The sequence below is a fragment of the Narcine bancroftii genome, chromosome 3, assembly GCF_036971445.1.
Source record: "Narcine bancroftii isolate sNarBan1 chromosome 3, sNarBan1.hap1, whole genome shotgun sequence".
NCBI classification, from domain to species: Eukaryota; Metazoa; Chordata; class Chondrichthyes; order Torpediniformes; family Narcinidae; genus Narcine; species Narcine bancroftii.
In genome coordinates this window covers 366,598,014-366,615,657 of record NC_091471.1, presented here as the reverse complement: position 1 = coordinate 366,615,657, position 17,644 = coordinate 366,598,014, and the positions used below count along the sequence as shown (strand labels likewise).

The 17,644-nt window shown below is 41.9% G+C and overlaps 1 protein-coding gene and 1 long non-coding RNA gene across 2 annotated transcripts in view; one reads left to right on the top strand and one right to left on the bottom strand.

Annotated features, from left to right (window-relative positions):
- c1qtnf1 (C1q and TNF related 1) overlaps window positions 1-17,644 on the bottom strand; it is a 54,989-nt gene that overhangs the window by 33,822 nt on the left and 3,523 nt on the right. The window lies entirely within an intron of this gene.
- LOC138756643 (uncharacterized) lies at window positions 858-16,791 on the top strand. Its single transcript, XR_011353220.1, has 4 exons — window positions 858-931; window positions 1,274-1,346; window positions 2,331-2,451; window positions 16,222-16,791. It is a non-coding gene; the product is annotated as an uncharacterized lncRNA (long non-coding RNA).

Genomic DNA, 17,644 nt, shown 5'->3' with positions numbered 1-17,644 from the left:
GGGATCCTTGAGGATAGAAACTGCTTCTTTAAGACACCACCTCATGTAGATGTCCCCGATGGAGTGAAGTCTGGTGCCTGTGATGTCACAGGTTGAGTTAACAACCCTCTGGAGTTTATACTTGACCTGAGAGTTGGCACCTCCACGCCAGGCAATGGTGCATCCAGCCAGAATGCTCTCCACAGTACACCTTTAGAAGTTTATGAGAGTCTTTGGTGACCTACTGAATCTCCTCAGACACCTCACAAAATATAGCTGGCGAGCCTTCTTTGTGATTACATCAACGTGGAGGCTCCAGAACAGAGATGTTGACACCAGGAATTTGAATTTCTTGACCCTCTCCTCTACTGAGCCCTTGATGAAGATTGAGCCGGGTTCCTCTGACTTCCTCCTGATGTCCACAATCATCTCCTTGGTTTTGCTGTTGTTAAGCACAAGGTTGTTGTCGCTACACCATTCAACGAGCTGATCAATCTCCCTCCTGTACGCTTCCTCATTGCCGTTTGTGATTCTGCCGACAACTATGGCGTCATTGGCAAAATTCTAGATGGCATTGGAATTGTGCCTGGTGAGTGTATGAGTAGAGCAGAGAACTAAGCATGCATCCTTAAGGTGCGCCTGTGTTGATGATCAGTGAGGAGAAAACATTGTTTCCAATTTATACTGACTGTAATCTTCCGATAAGAAAGTCAAGGATCCAGTTGCAGGAGAGGGAAAGGGGGTGGTTGCAGAGGCCCAAGGTTTAAAGCTTGGTGACCAGCAGTGAGGGAATAATGGTATTGAAGGTCAAGCTGAGTCAATGACGAGCAGCTGTATGTATAAATTGCTGATTTTGATGTGATCCAGAGCTGAGTGGAGAGCTAGTGTATTGTTTCTGCCATGGAGCGATTGCGACGATAGGCGATGGCAGTGGGACCAGATCTTTACTTAGGTATGAGTTAATTCACTGTTCATTAGCTCAATCTGTCTTTATGAGTTAATTCACTGTTCATTAGCTCAATCTGTCTTTATTCGTTGTATAACTCTGTGCTGGAGGTCATTGCCAGAATGAGAACATGAACCATGTAGCATGATGCACCCTGTAATTATTCCTTCATCCCTCCCTCTGGGGGAGTGAGCCTGCTTGTGTCTTGGCCAACCTTGTAGCTTTGGCATGTCAGAACAGAGCTACTTGATGTTCAGAGGGAGTTAAAGAATAATTATTCCGGTGCTTGATCTGAATAATAGAGACACAAAATGATATTGTTTGAAATAAATGTCTCATGCATTATAGGTTGATTGAACTGCTATAGAAGAGTACTCCAATTTCTCAATGAGCTTTGAAGATTAGAATTTAACCTTGCAAGGTGAGCAAGTGATGAAAAGAAAGAAGAAAAGCAGCAATTGCACCAGCACCTCTTGATCTTGCAGGAATTGGAATTTGACTCTCACAAGTTGGCGCTTCCAACAAAGAAAACATCTAATGTAGAGAATGGCCAACTCTTCAGAGTTGTGTGTGTGTGTGTGTGTGTGTGTGTGTGTGTGTGTGTGTGTGTGTGTGTGTGTGTGTGTGTGTGTGTGCATGTGCGTGCGTGTGAGTGCGTGTGTTTGTGGGTGCGCGGGTGTGTGTGTGTGTGTGCACGCGCGTGTGAGTGCGTGTGTTTGTGGGTGCGCGGGTGTGTGTTTGTGTGTGTGTGTGTGTGTGTGTGTGTGCATGTGCGCGCGTGTGAGTGCGTGTGTTTGTGGGTGCGCGGGTGTGTGTGTGTGTGTGTGTGTGTGTGTGTGTGTGGGTAGGTGGGTGTGTGTGTGTGTGTGTGTGTGTGGGTAGGTGGGTGGGTGGGTGTGTGTGTGTGTGTGTGTGTGTGTGTGTGTGTGTGGGTGGGTGGGTGTGTGGGTGGGTGTGTGTGTGTGTGTGTGTGCGTGTGTGTGTGGGTAGGTGGGTGTGTGTGTGTGTGTGTGTGTGTGTGTGTGGGTAGGTGGGTGGGTGGGTGTGTGTGTGTGTGTGTGTGGGTAGGTGGGTGGGTGGGTGTGTGTGTGTGTGTGTGTGGGTAGGTGGGTGGGTGGGTGTGTGTGTGTGTGTGTGTGTGGGTAGGTGGGTGGGTGGGTGTGTGTGTGTGTGTGTGTGGGTAGGTGGGTGGGTGTGTGTGTGTGTGTGTGTGTGTGTGTGTGTGTGTGTGGGTGGGTGGGTGTGTGTGTGTGTGTGAGATCTTTAATTATGCATCGCTGCTGAACAGGTTTTTCTGTATTATATTGTAACACACCCAAACTGATCCAACAGATTGTGGAACACAATGGCCATTTTGATCAAGAGCCACCCACATTTCCAATTTCAGAGTTTTGCACTTTTTCAGGGGTGGAAGGAAACAATTCGACAAGGGGAAAAACATGAAAGTCTGAAGATGCCGTGATTGAAGTAAAAACACAAAGCTGGAGAAACTCAGCAGGTCAAATAGTGCACTTTATACAGCAAAGGTAAAGATATATTAACAATGTTTCGAGCCTCATCCCTTCAGCAAGGTCTGAGCAAAATGTAGGCAGGTGCAATGGTGGTGGGGGGGGGGGGGGGGTTGGTGAAGGGAGAGCAGGGTGAGAAGGGCATACCAGGGTTCTAAAGTAGGGGGAATCGAGCATATAAAAAAGCCGCCATGACTCATACCGGATGGTGAGTCAGTGGTTGAATGGTGCACCACATTGATTTTTTGGTACCATCAGACCGGGGAGGGGGTGGTGGTGGCATTGGACTGGTGGGGTGGCAGCGACATTGGACCAGGGAAGGCAGGGTGGGGTCAGACCAGCGGGGGGGAGGGGGGGTACTGGTGGCTTCGGACTGGGGGGGTGGTAAAAGGTGCCACTTTTGAAGAATATGCTATCTCTCCCCTAGAGCTACACCATTGGCAAGGAGCACAGGCCTGCAGGCAGGGGGTAATAGGTGGATAATGGAGGGAGGGAAGGAACAGAAAATGGGGGAGGGGGTATGGCTCTGTGAATGGAGAGCGAAGGGGGTGGAGAGCTGGAGGAAAGGTGGCATAGGGATAGGGAAGAGAAATAGAACAGGGAATGGTCCTGTAGAAATCAGAGAAGTTGTTGTTAATGCCATCCTGTTAGAGAGTTTCCATCTTCATTCGATCCACTTTCTGTCTGGACACTATTTTTTTTTTCCTTTTTGATGGCAGGCAATGTGAAGATGTGAGGTGACACAGATGGAGGTATGGAGGGACTGGACCAGGGAAGAAAATGGAGTAGAGATAAAGTGATACTAGTTCAGTGGGGCAGGAGCATGCAGAAACAATGTGTCCACCTGTTTTTTTTTCCCATTTCATAGGGGCAGCAAGGTTCCAGTCAGTGCAACACGTTTACAGTGCCTGCAATTGGGATTGGGGTTCAAATCTGTAAGGAGTTTGTACGTTCTCCCCATATCTATGTGAGTTTTCCCTGGGGTCTCCAGTTTCCTCCTACTGTTCAAAATGTATTGAGGGTGAAGGTTAATTGAGTGTAATTTGTGCAGCACAGACCTGAGGGCTGAAATGGCTTGTGTGATAGTCCAGATTCTATCACCAATGTGTATATGTACATAGGTACAGATGGTCGTGTAGGATGACTGTGATTGGCTGAGAGTGTAGCACCACCTACTGGCAGGTCTGAAAGGATTGCTCCTAGCCAGACCAGGTCATTCTGGACTGGTCGACCTACTTGTGATATGCTCCAGTCTTTTAGTTAATACAAGTCTTGGTTTGGATCAACAAGTCTTTGGTTCTTTCGACGCGCATTACAGCCTGTTATCTTGCTATATGACTAAATTTTAAATTTAATTTTTTTTGTATTGGAAACGGGGCTGGGTTTAGTGAATGTGGTTGTGGCTCAGTGATTATGGACCTAATCAGAATCTATGAACAAGGTGGGACAGCAAATTAATGATGAGAGTTAGGGTTAGGATGGAGAAGGGGAGAGTAGTGGACTAAGAGGTGTCTGTGGTCAGATGGGCAGGATATCTGCAATAATCAGGATCTGTGCTTGGAAACTGTTAGAGCAGATCTGGAAGGATTATGGTTTGGGGACAGAGATTGGGATCAAGCAAATAGTCAAGGATAGTGGGGTTGGGATCTTGTATCCATTGGGGAGGATTGGTTGGGAGAGTCTGTGCCTCATAATATCAGGGGGATTTGGGATCATTTGAATCCGACAGATTGTTAGTGGGGTCTTGAGAATTGGAAGATTGGGAGGATAAGGGCTGGCTTTCACTCTTCTGGGTGTGAGGTCAGTCGATCAGGGAAGAGAGATCATGCCATGTCTTCATGGATCAGGACAGAAAGAAGAAATGTGGTAAAGAACCTATTGTACAAAGTTCCCAATCCAGCAATCCATTACAAAAACTTAGTTATTCTGCAAGTGGCCAGTGACTGCCACTCTCAGGACAAATGAGCCTGAGTTCCTTCTCAACATGGCATGATTCTAGGTGCTAACTAACGCAGATCGCTAAAGGGTTCCAAAAGTGAACCAAGTATGGCAGTAGCAGTACACAAATGTGCTGCAGATACTCAGCAGGTCCCGCAGCATCAAAAGGAAGTAAAAGGGTAGCCAAAGTTTCAGACTTTCATGTTTAAATCCAAGTTTGGATCACTTCCATGTGATCCAACTTACCACAATAAAGTCTCAAGGAAGAACAGTAGGGCTTTCCTTATCTTGTAACAGTGATCAAGGGTGCTGGGGCCTCTGGTAATAGCAGATTACATGCTGCTGGTAATTGGGCAGTTTTTTTGAGACAAGCCTTATTAAAGTCACCAACCATGATTTGTAGTGTGCTGAGGTGGGCCCTTGCTTGTTTACTGACCACATCGTGCAGCTCCACAAGTGCCTGTTGTAATGAGCATCAGGAGGGATATAAACTCCAGTGACAATCACTGATGAGAACTCTTGGGATAGATAGAGGATCTGCATTTAATAGAGATTTATTCAAAGACAGTGGAGCAGGAGGTCAATATGACCTCCATACATGCACCAGCTAGTATCAACCTAAAAGCATACACCAAACTCCCATCCCCACCCTCTCTTTGTCAGGGTTCAAGTTCTAGTCCAGTCTATTAATGGTAAAACTCTCTGGTTGGATTCCAGTATCCTGTTTGTTCTCTGTTAGCTAGGTCTCAGTTCAAGCAAACAAATGAAAGTTGTCTCATTACAACTGCAAGACGCTAATAGAACACTGGGCTAGTTTGGTCTGGACACAGCCTGCTACCCAGAAAGTTGACCTTTCCTGGAGGAAGAGGGCTAAGTGATCAAAAGTGAAATACAGTAAAACCTCTTGTTTCCGGCACCAATGGGGATTGGTAGATGCCGGATAAATGACTTTGCCAGTTGCCTGAGATTGCGTGTTGTGTGGATTGACCGCTTAGGGGTGCATTTTTACCTATTTATTATCTGCAATTTTTTTTGCCAGTTGCTCTAATTCTGGATAACAGATTTTACTGTGTGGCAAAAACTAGAAATTTTGTTACAACAATAGATACGGCAGTATTTGTGGAGAGAAAAACAAAATGAGTGTTTCAAATCAATGGTCTTTCATCAACAGCGATTGTTGATGTGGCCAGCATGTGTGCAAGAGATCTGATGAAAGATCACTTTGTCTATTTCTCCAGTGATGTTCTCAGACTTTTTACTCAGAAGTTTATATTTTCTTCAACTGGCCTTGATAAACAACTGTTCAGCCTTCATTCACTCCCCCAATATAAATACTACAAGCCTAATGATTCCTGGCTATACACACGAAGGCTATGGGTTTCTAGCTCCTACCTCAACAAGAGAGAAGAAATAAAATGCATGATCTAGCATAGATCACATCTCTGGGTGGCCAGTTAGTGTAGCAGTTAGCTCAATGATGCTATTGCATCAGCAATCAGGATTAGGGTTCAAATCCCACGCTGTCTATATGGAGTTTGTACGTGCTCCCTACGTCTGCAGGCTCCAGTTTCCTCCCACCCTCCAAAAAGTACCAAGGATTGCAGGTCATTTGATGGGGCGGCACAAGCTCATGGGCCGAAAGGGCCTGTTACTGTGCTGTATGTCTACATTCAGGTCAGTAAAATGGGGAGTCTTTTTTTTTCCTCATGGCCTGTACCGACAACAGTCTGAGCTGAATAATTGTGACATCACGTCTTTCTGTTAGAAACAAAGTGAGAACATTCTGGAAAAACTTAACCTGTTATCTGCCAGCATCTGAGGAAAGAGAAACGGGTTAACTTTTCGGTCCATGGACCCTTCCTCAGCAATGGGGAAGAGTGGAGAGGGTATAGTTTCCAAAACAGAGCTGGGGAGATCACATGATAACATATGTGAGTGCTGACTATTAGGGAGGCATTTTTCAGAAACAAGGTGAGAAAAGGAAATAGGCTTGATAATACTGGACAACAAATTTCTTCAAAAGATTTGCTTCCTGAAAAAAAATAGATTATGATAGATAACTTCAAGATGAATACAAAGATAATTCAGATTTGCTTTATCCCGAAGGAAGATGGAGAAACTTTAAATTAAGTTTTATTAAATTTAGCACGTTAATCGCATAATGACGCTGAAACATTTTGTTAGTTCAATTGACCTAAAAATGTTTTGCTGCTAATTTTCGTTTGCACTCAGCATCTGATGCCTCTCATCTCCTTCTCCTTGTCCAACAACAGTCAGCCAGCATTGATGGATTCCAGTTGCCCTGATACCACTTTCCCATGTTCGCAATGTCCTGGTGAAACCTAACACCATGTTCGTCACTGACTGCACCAAGATCAGCAGGGATGAAGTGCGAATACAGAAAATGAATTTTCAATGATATGTGGCCCTTCATGGTTTTGTATACTTGAAGCATGTTAAAAATATGAGAGAAAATCAGAAAAATAGGTTATATCAAAAAAATGGGTTGTGATAGGAAAAATTTAAGGTGATTTTCATGATCAGCGGCCCAAAATCCATAAAACACCTAGAAGTGTTCAGGAAACAAAAATGTCACTGTCCAGAGCCATAAGAAACAATGGAGAGCAGTTTACTTAAGTTGTAAAACCCAAAGTTCATTTCAGAAGGTTGTAAAGTGCCTAAATGATCCTCTAGTTTACATTGGGCCTCACCTTGCCAGTGAAGGAAGCCGCAGACAGACAGGTTAGAATCAGAGTTGGCTTGAGAATTAAAATGGCATCCAACAGGATTTCATGGTTTGTCTTGGTCACCAATTTTACAAGCGAAGTAGAGTTCATAGACTTTCTTAATAAGTGCAGTCATGCTGCGTCTTTGAGCCTTAACCGTATGCGCTCCACAAATGTAACAGAAAGTATTGCAGCTGTTGCAACATTGACAAGACATTTCTGCTGTATTAAATCTTCCTGAAGACAATAAATGCTATTGTTAAGTATACTCACTATGCTATTGCCTGAAGAACATGTGCATCCACATGCATTCAATCTATATCAATGTAATGCACAACATCTGTATATATGAGCTACTTTTATAGCCAGTTTGCATCTATCCTGACTAATAATGCCCAGGCCTAAGACAATATTTGCATAGCACCTCCACTGAGTGCAGGCCCAGGCCTGCTTGGTCTGACTAAAACAACATCCTTATAGACTTAAAATATAACAGGAAATCACAAAATCGGATGTGATAAGAAATTTTTAAGGTGATCAGCAGCCCAAAATCCATAAAACACACCCAAAAATATTCAGGATGAAAAATCTTCATTGGGAAATGATGTTGAGACCCTTCAAGGCTTTGGTGAGGCCTAACTTAGAATACTGTGTAGAGTTCTGGTCACCAAATTATAGGAAGGATATCAATAAGGCAGAGAAGTTGCAGAGAAGATTTATTAAAATGTTGCCTGGATTTCAGAATCTAGATTATGAAGAAAGATTGAGTAGATTAGATCTTTATTCATTGGAGCGTAGAAGGTTGAGGGGAGGATTTGATAGAGGTATTTAAAATTATGAAGGGGATAGACAGAGTAGATGTGAATAGGTTCTTTCCCTTGAGGGTAGGTAAGATTCAAACAAGAGGTCACGAGTTAAGAGTTAGGGGGCACAAGTTTAGAAGTAACATGAGAGGGAACTTCTTCACACAGAGAGTGGTGGCTGAGTGGAATGAACTTCTGGAAGAGGTGGTCGCAGCAAAGTCAATTTTGTCATTTAAGGAAAAGTTGGATGGGAGGGTTATGGGCAGAGTGCAAATAGATGGGACTAGAGATCACTTAGATCAGTATGGACTAGAGGGGCCAAGATGGCCTGTTTCCGTACTGTAATTGTTATATGGTTATTTTAATCTCTTCCATCAACCAAGCAGAGACTCTCCTTTTTATACCTCATGAGCCAGAAAGGCACTTTTGTGACAATTTCAATTACATATTGATGGATGAAACCAAGTGCCTCCATTACCCAACACTAAAAAAAATGGCCATTCCCTTGAAGAGGATTCAGGATGCCTTGAAATAGCAGTCACTCCACCACATTTATATGTAATCAGTGATAGGAGGCACAGCCTTAAACACAGCTCTGGCTTCCGACAAACTGCACTGAGCATTAACTGTGTGATTTATGAATCCTGCAAATATTAACCCATCATTTTGGGAAAATATAAAAAAGAGGCCAAGTATTGAAAGATAGATTACAGGTATTAAGTAGAATGGTCAGTTTAGGTCAAAAGTGTCATGTTTATGCAACTGACATTCACGCCAAGATTAGCATTCCTGGACGAATTATACATCATCCATTGGATGTGCTTAATGGGATTATGATCATACCGGATATGAAAACAGCTTCTGCGGGGTTTGTTCAACCCTTTCTGACAGAAATACTTAGCAGCTGCTCTATTGCATTCAAACCCAACACGCAATGCACAGCACCGCCTCTGGTTGCTGCTATGGCAACAGCCGAATATCCAGAAAGAACATTACATCCAATCCATAATCAGGTCATCAGACAATAAACACTACCACAGAAAAGCACAGGTAGATAGCAAAAGGCTATCTACCCAGAGAAAATATGTCAAATTTACAGAAAAGAGTCAAGTGTCATTAGGCATAAAACACCTCTTAGAGCGTTTAAGACCTTTAAGACTTACTATTAAAAAGTAAAAGGAAACTATACTTAACAGAAACACTCCAATATTTTTAAATGATCAATAAGACGATGTAGAGAGAGATATAAAACAAGCTCCTGTAGTGAGTGCTACAGCAGAGAGTGGAAGAACGATACACACTTGATGTGACTATAGTCGAGTCTGCCTTTATGGCTTTCCCTGACCTTGTTTATATAGGCCCAGCTTCCTCCCATTTGGCCTGGTTTTTCTGCTGTTGTAGGGGGGAATGATGTCACCAGCGTGCCAGCCACTGATTGGACGGTGTTCGTGCCAATGTTCGCTGTTTCCCGCCACGCAGGCTGTTCGCTGGGAAGAAAGGCCATTAGCCCGTGCGGGCTTTGTGAGATCACCATTTTGTGTATTGGGTTGCCTCCCCGGTACTGGGTCGCTACGCTCCTATATTAAATGAAAATGCTATTTCCCTTGGCAAAAGGAAACAAAGGAATTGAAGATCTGAAGAAATGGGCCAAAAAGTTATAAAGGAACCATAAGATAAAATATAACAATGTCTAAAGAACTAATAAAACAAATAACATAAACAAAGAGCAAAGCACAGAGAAGAACAGACTGAGATTGGATATATATTGTACTCAGCAGATCAGGCTGCATTTGTGGGGAGAGAAACAAAGATAATATTTCCTGAGACAATGTTTTCTGTTTGTCACTCACGGCCCGACCTAATGAGTACAGTAGTTCCTGCATTTTCTATTTGAATTTTAAATTTTCAGCATGAGTAGTTTGATTTAATTTTCAGGGCTAGACATTGGACTGGAAGAGTATCAGGTGATTACGCTGACTGAGGCTACTGACACAACCAAGCCAATTTTGACCATTGTCTTTTAAATGTTTATTTTATTTAAATTAAATTAAATTTAGACATACAGCATGGTAACAGGCCCTTTCGATGGATGAGTCCTTGCCACCCAATTACACCGAACTGACCTACAACCCCCAGTACATTTTGAACAGCGGGAGGAAACCAAAGCACTTGGAAGAAACCCATGCAGACATGAGGAGAATGTACAAATGCCTTACAAAGAGCGCAGGATTCAAACCCCCGTCCTGATTGTAATATTTCTTTTATTGTAATGAAGAAACTTGGGTTCTTTTAAAACAACTATATTTATTAACTAGAACACACACAGACAGACAAGATCTCGTAGAAGCATTAGCCTTGAATTTACCCAAGCTGCAACAGCTCATTGCTCAACTCCCTCTAGTGGTCAGGAGTAGCAGTACTACTCTATCAGTACATCCCTTTTCCTTGAGATGTTTAATCTAACAACATGACACACTAATACAAATTTCATTTCAATTTAAAGTTCAACACAAACGTAAACAGAACATCAGCAGCACAAACTTTTTAAGTGTGCAGTTCTTTTTCACTTAGAGATTCAGACTGGCAGAATACGTGTGGATCTGCTTAACACAACAGGTGTTTGTGTCGGCTTTGCTAGTCCGCTACTGTCTAGCAATGGTGGTGTTTCCTCTGTTGCTCTGCAGCCGGAATCTTCTGCATATGTCTGTTCCTGCAGTGTCTCTTATATTTTTCAGCAGGCTCTTTCGATTCCTCCTCAGTATTTGATCATTCTCTGTTGGATTCACTTCCTCCAGATCAGTGTTGGAGTCTCACAGTGGCATGTTGTGCCAGTGGCCCTAGCTTATTGTCATAGTGTGGTGAAATCACTCTTGTATATATTTTTCATATGTAAATAATGACCTATCCTGGTTGACCCTGCTCTCACTGGCTGGCTCGTGACTCCTCCCCTTTTTTCCCCATAAAGGCTGAAATGCCACATGCCTGCTGCCCCCAGTTCAAGTCCATGTCAGTGCCATTGACCAACACAGGGATGCTGTTCATCTCTTGCTAATAAAAACCTTCAGTTTCAGCAACTTCAGTCTTTGTGTAATTAATCATCCATCATATAGTTTGCTTTTTGTCTCCTTTGCAGACACTTTTATTTCCATTTGACATCTTTGACTTTTCTATTCTTGTTTGGGTCTGCAGAGTAGGGAAGTGTGGTGTGTAGTCTACATCCCATCAGATGCTCAGCAGGTGCCATGCCATGTTCAAGTGGTGAACCTCTGTAACTCAGCAGAGCGAGATACGGATCAGAGCCACTGTCTAGTACTTTCTTGAGCAACTGTTTAACTATGTGAACTTCTTTCTCTGCTTTACTGTTTGACTGTGGATGCAGAGGACTTGAAGTCACATGTTGAAAATAATACTCTTCTGCAAAGTTCTGGAATTTCCTACAGCTGTAGCATGGTCTATTGTCACTGTAGACAATTTAAGGAAAGAAATTCCATGTCTTGCAAAGATCAGTTTCATATTATTTATCACACAAGCAGCAGGCAAATTAGGAAGCAGGCACAATCTCTGGATAGTTTGATAGAGAGTCAATAATCAGCAAGTAATTCTTTCCATTCATGTGGAACAGATCAGTCCAAACTTTCTGCCATGGTTCTGCTGGGACATCAGTTATTATCAGGTCTCACAGATTGAAACCATTCCGTCAATGTTGGTGTTTATCCCTGGCCAATAAACAGCAGTTCTGGGCCTCCTCTTGCATTTTTCCATTCTGTATATTCTACTTTTAAAACTTAATCACCGGCTCTTAAACATGAGGATATTTATTTATGAAGAGGCAAAATCCAGTCGAAACTCAAGGGCCTACAATTCTTTTCAGAGCCTACCAGCCCCCTAAGCTGATGCACGCAGTCATGACTGGACAGGATTCTTCATGTCAGGTCACCAACCTTATCTCAGCTTCTCAGATGGTATTTGTGGGGAGTGAAATAGAATTAATATTTCCAGTAAATTGCCTTTCAACAGAACACTTGGATGAGGCTGGGATTTTCCATAACCACAAACCACTCCTGGAGTAAAAGAGGACATCTCTGTACTATAGTATCAATTCATTTACCAAGCATTTTTATTTTGCACTAACCGCAACTGAATATTATTATCTATCTGTCTTATGTATTTATCTCATTCTGTATCAGGGTACATTACAGCTTAATGTATTCTATTGTAGTGTTTTTTAATCAAAAGTATCTTTTTGGCTGCAGCAAGTAAGAATTTAAATGCGCATGTACATTGAACTCATGAGAATGACTAAAAATTCATCAATTACAATTGAAAAAAAAGTCACTGTATATGTGTGAAAAAGAAATAGTGTATATCATGGCTAATGTGATTTATGGTGTGAAAAATAAAAAATTTTAAAAAAAAATTACAATTGAAAAGAGAATTGGACAGGAGTTAAGGGGGCATGGAAATCACCATCTGAAAGTGTGGTTGAGTAGAGAATGCTTCCCTTTAAATAGTACTTTGGGCTTGCACTGAAGCATTAGAATCTACAAGAAAACGAAATTAGGCTGAAGAGCAATTTGCTAATTGCCATGGACAATTAACATGCTGTAAATATCTATGATTTCCTCATTGTCATTTATTTTTCCTCGCCTTTTCAGGTAGAAAATTCAAAGAGTGAAACTAGCTCTACAGACAAGGGTAAAAAGGAAATGTTTTGAGAGCATCAGATGAGTCATTCTGGTCTGGGAAGAAAAATGGAGGGGCAAGTTTTACAGACGTCCCCGGGTTAAAAATGAGTTCCGTTACCTTGGTCTGTCTTTGATTCGAATTTGTATGAACGTCGGAACAGATACATATAGTCCTTATTTAGCGCCAGTTAGTCAAATGTTTATCTAAGTATATAGTATATATTTTACCTTTATATGCATATAAAACACTTCCCAAAACACTAAAACATCTCAGTCATAATGCAGTACATAATAGCAATACAGGTAATAATACAGTAACTATAATAATAAAACAATAAAAAAAGTAACTACATATCGTCATAAGATCGTGATTAAAAGTTAACATTCACAGGAGAGGATGATGGAGAGATGGCTGTAGTACAGGCATTTTCTATTTGAATTCCGGATCTGTTCCCATACTTGAGATACACGGTACGCTACTCTCTTGCGATGCTGGGCGATGGCAGCGGCCCAAACCCACGGCCCTCCTGCATCTTTGCTCCTTCTGATCCATGCCTGCTTCCTTCGCCTCTCTCTCCCTCCTTGGTGGCACAATCACACTTGAAGGCCAGGCTGCCATTTTGCAGGCCAGAGCAGTGGCGCCACGCTGAATTGTGACAGTACCAGAAATGTTGCGATGGCACATACTGCTTCTACTTCTCAACCCCGCCCTCCCTCCCCTCCTCTAGGCTGCTCCTTGCCCACCCACTGCTTTGCCCAGACCACGTGCAGCGTAACCGGACACCGGATGCGCATCACCAGCCAGTTGACAATTGATGGGACAGCAAGCTAATGGAAAATAAGCTCTGCTCGAACTGGAAGTAGACATCATTATCCTTCCAGCCAACTTGTCGGTTCATAAATCAGACATTTTCAACCAAGGGACTATTTGTACACTTGAAGGGAGTAAATTAAGGTATTGGATACATCCAAGTCTGCCACCATTTATGATAAAACAGAAAATGCTGGAAATATTCAGAAGTCAAGCAACACCTAGGAAGAGGTAAAAAGGATTTCTGGTTAAAGATCTTTCAACAAAAATATTTTAATATCAATATAATGATCAGAATCAGAATTTATTGTCATGAACATGTGTCACAAAATTTGTTGTTTTGCGGCAGAATTACAGATGTTATAAATTACATTTTTAAAAAGAAATATGACTCCCTGCTATTGCAGGTGTAAGTGTGGAGAAGCCTCATTAATTCATATGTTCTGGACCCTAGTCAAGAAAAATACTGGAGAGAGGTTTTCCATACTCTATCAAAGATTTTCAATATAGTTTTAACACCGAACCCTTTGGTGGCCCTGTTCTGTACATTGGGAGGGAATGATTCTTCTTTACCTCTGGTTCAGAGTTGCGTTATCTCTTTTGCCCCTCTTTTGGTGAGGCATGTGATTTTACTTAAATGGAAGGATGCTGCCCCACCTACTCATGATCAGTGGTTGCGGGACAGCATGTCCTGTTTGAACATGGAAAAGATTTGTTATTCAGTTAATAATTCAGATATAAGATTCCAGAAGTTATGGGGGTCATTTAAAATTCACTATCTTACTTTATAATTTTACTCCAATGTAATTAAATTGTCTAACGTGTATCTTTTCCACATTTTACCTTTGTTTTTCTTTTAATTCCAGTCATTTATAGTATCTGGCAACACAGAGGTAAGGGGTTTGAGTTTTTCTCCTTTACTGTTTTTTTTTCTTTTTTCTGCATTATTAGAGGGATTTTTTTCTTAAAAAAAGGTATATGCTATTTAGAATATGAATTATGGATATGATTTACAATTTATGTATGTGTTAAATGGAATCTTATTTAGTTTGTGTACGTACATATCATCTTATTGAATTGTACCCTTTTTGGTTAGTATAAGTTCTTTATTAAAATCAATAAACTATTTTAAGAACAACAGCAAGTTAACCTTTTATTGTCATCGCACAAGTACAACAAAGTTGAGTCCACATCCTGATGGTGCTCACATACATCAAACAAATAAGATATAAAAACAACACAATAAAGCAGTACAATATCCAATGTTTGGTGGTATTCAGTTCGTGTGTGGCTCTGGGGTAAAAACTGTCTGTTTATCCGTGATTTAATGGACCTGAAACGTCTATCGGAGGACAGCAGGTCAAACAGATGAAGACCAGGGTCCTTCAGGATTTTGAGGCAGCGAGATCTGAATAAATCCTCCAAAGAGGGCAGTGAGCAACTGATACTCTTCTGGGCCGTACTGATGACCCTCTGAAGGTCCCTCTTGTCTGTTGCCGAGCAGCTGGCAAACCACGTAGGAATGCACTAGGCCAGCACACTCACATTGGAGCAGTGATCAAAAGACACCGGTATTTTCTGATTTTACTGAGAATCCTTAGGGCATGGAGTTGTTGTTGCACCTTTTTAACTACTGTGATGGTTTTGGAAGTCCAGCAAAATGAATACGCAGAAACATGAAAGCAATGACCGTTTTCACACAGTCCCTGTTGATGAATAATGGGATTGGAACTGTACTGTTCCTCCTGAAGTCTATAATAAGTTCTTTTGTTTTTAAGTTCAAGATGAGATTGTTCTTTGAACACCACACTGTCAGTCTTTGGACTTCATCCCTGTAGGCTGCCTCATCTCCTCTTGAAACAAGTCCAACCACAGTTGTGCCACCTGCACACAATGACGGTGTTGGTAAAATATGTGGAGCCACAGTCATGGTATAGAGGGAATGGAGGATGGGGCTTAATACACACCCTTGTGGGGAGCTGGTACTGAATATAAGGGTAGAGGAGAGGTGAGTGCCAATTTTAACAGTCTGAGAGTGGTTCATTAGAAACTCCTTAATCCAGAGACAAATAGATTGAGAAAATCCTAATCCAGCAAGTTTTTTAACCAGTTTGTCTGGGATGATAGTATTAAAGGCAGAGCTGAAGTCTATAAAAAGCATCCTCACATAGCTCCCCTGAGGTGGGTCAGTGCAGTGTGAAGAGCAGTAACGATGGCATCCATTGTAGATCTATTTGCCCTAAAGGCAAACTGATATGGATCAAAAGTGGGCAGGAGGCTGGCAAGACCAGCCTCTCAAGCACTTCATGATGACTGGTGTAAGTGATACCGCATGATAGCCATTCTTCTTCAGCAGTGGGATAACTCTGGCAGACTTCAGGCAAGGTGGGATGATGGATTTAGACAGGGACAGGTTGAAGATTGTTGTGAAGACATTCAGCACCCTTCCTGTCATGGCATAAGGGCCGGTAGCTTTTTATTGAACATTTTATTTATGTTTGTATCAATACAAAAAAGAAATTCAATAATATAACATCAATCATTTAGTCATGGATAATGATACAATAAAAAGGACTTTTAAATTTTTCTCCTCAACCTCCCTCCCTCCCAAATGAAAGAAAAAAATAAGAAAATGAAAAGGAAAAAAGCACCTATTGCTACATATAAATTACAGATATTGTTCGCATTTACATTGACTGTTGTTATAATCTCTAACTGAGAGGGGTGAGTACGGTGGAAGAGGTGGATGTAAATTTATTCCTAAAATTCATATATGGTTTCCAAATATTATAAAAATTTTCAACTCGATTCCTTTTTTTCTAAAGGTATACAACGCTGCTGAAGACCCAACTGCGCTGGGTGGGTCACGTCTCCAGAATGGAGGACCATCACCTTCCCAAGATCGTGTTCTATGGCGAGCTCTCCACTGGCCACCAAGACAGAGATGCACCAAAGGTCTGCTTAAAGAAATCTCTTGGTGCCTGCCCCATTGACCACCGCCAGTGGGCTGTTCTCGCCTCCAACCGTGCATCTTGGCGCCTCACAGTTCGGCGGGCAGCAACCTCCTTGGAAGAAGACCGCAGAGCCCACCTCACTGACAAAAGACAAAGGAGGAAGAACCCAACACCCAACCCCAACCCACCAATTTTCCCTGCAACCATGCCTGCCTGTCCCGCATCGGACTTGTCAGTCACCAACGAGCCTGCAGCAGACGTGGACATACCCCTCCATAAATCTTCGTCCGTGAAGCCAAGCCAAAGAAATACAATTTTGCATTTCACTATGCCATCTACTAAATAATACTACATTTTCAGTTTCTCATGTTATTGCTATGCATTCCTCACAGTCAACATTGCTATACTTAAAAATTTCTCTTGACATTTATCCAATTTCAACTTTACATCCTTTTCATATATATTCCTAAGTTAAAATATTCTTGGATTCTTTGGTATCTTTATCTTCGTAATTTGTCCTTGTAAAACACTCAAATCAATCCAAAACCTTTCCAAGACCATACTGCATGTAAAAAAAAGTCCTATTTCTTTTGTGTGTTATTAATTAAGTCCATTTAACTTTTGTGGAGAAAATTATATTGAACCATTCGATATCTGGTATTAACTGTATTAGTAACATTTTCTTGGCACAGTTTTGACCACATAGGGCCAGCAGCTTTCCTTAGATTCACCACACTGAGCACCTGTCTCACATCATGCTCCAGCAGTGAGGATGTGGCTGTTAGAGGTGATGAGGGTGTTATCGCCAAGGCTAATGTAATACAATGTGCAAAAACAGAAAAATGAATATTCAATAATTTAAAAAGAAACAAATTAATGCAAAAGAAGAGAAAAAGTAGTCCCACAGTAGTCTCTGGTGTTTATTGTTCATTCAAAAATCTGATGGCAGAGGGGAAGAAGCTGTTTTTGTAATCTTGGGTGTCCATCATCAGGCTGCTGTACTTCCTTCCTGTTGGTAGCAGGGTGAAGGGGGCATGGCCTGGGTGGTGAGGGTCATTGATGATAGAGACTGCTATCTTAAGGCACCACCCCTTGTATATCTCCTTAATGGAGTGGACTAATTCCCAAAATGGAGATGGCCAAGTTTACAACTCTCTGTAGCCTCTTCCTGTCTCCATACCAGACAGTGATGCAACCAGTCAGAATGCTCTCCACAGTACACCTGTAGAAATTTGAAAAGGCCTTTGATGACATGACAAATCTCCTCAAACTCTTAAGAGGCAAGCCTTCTTCA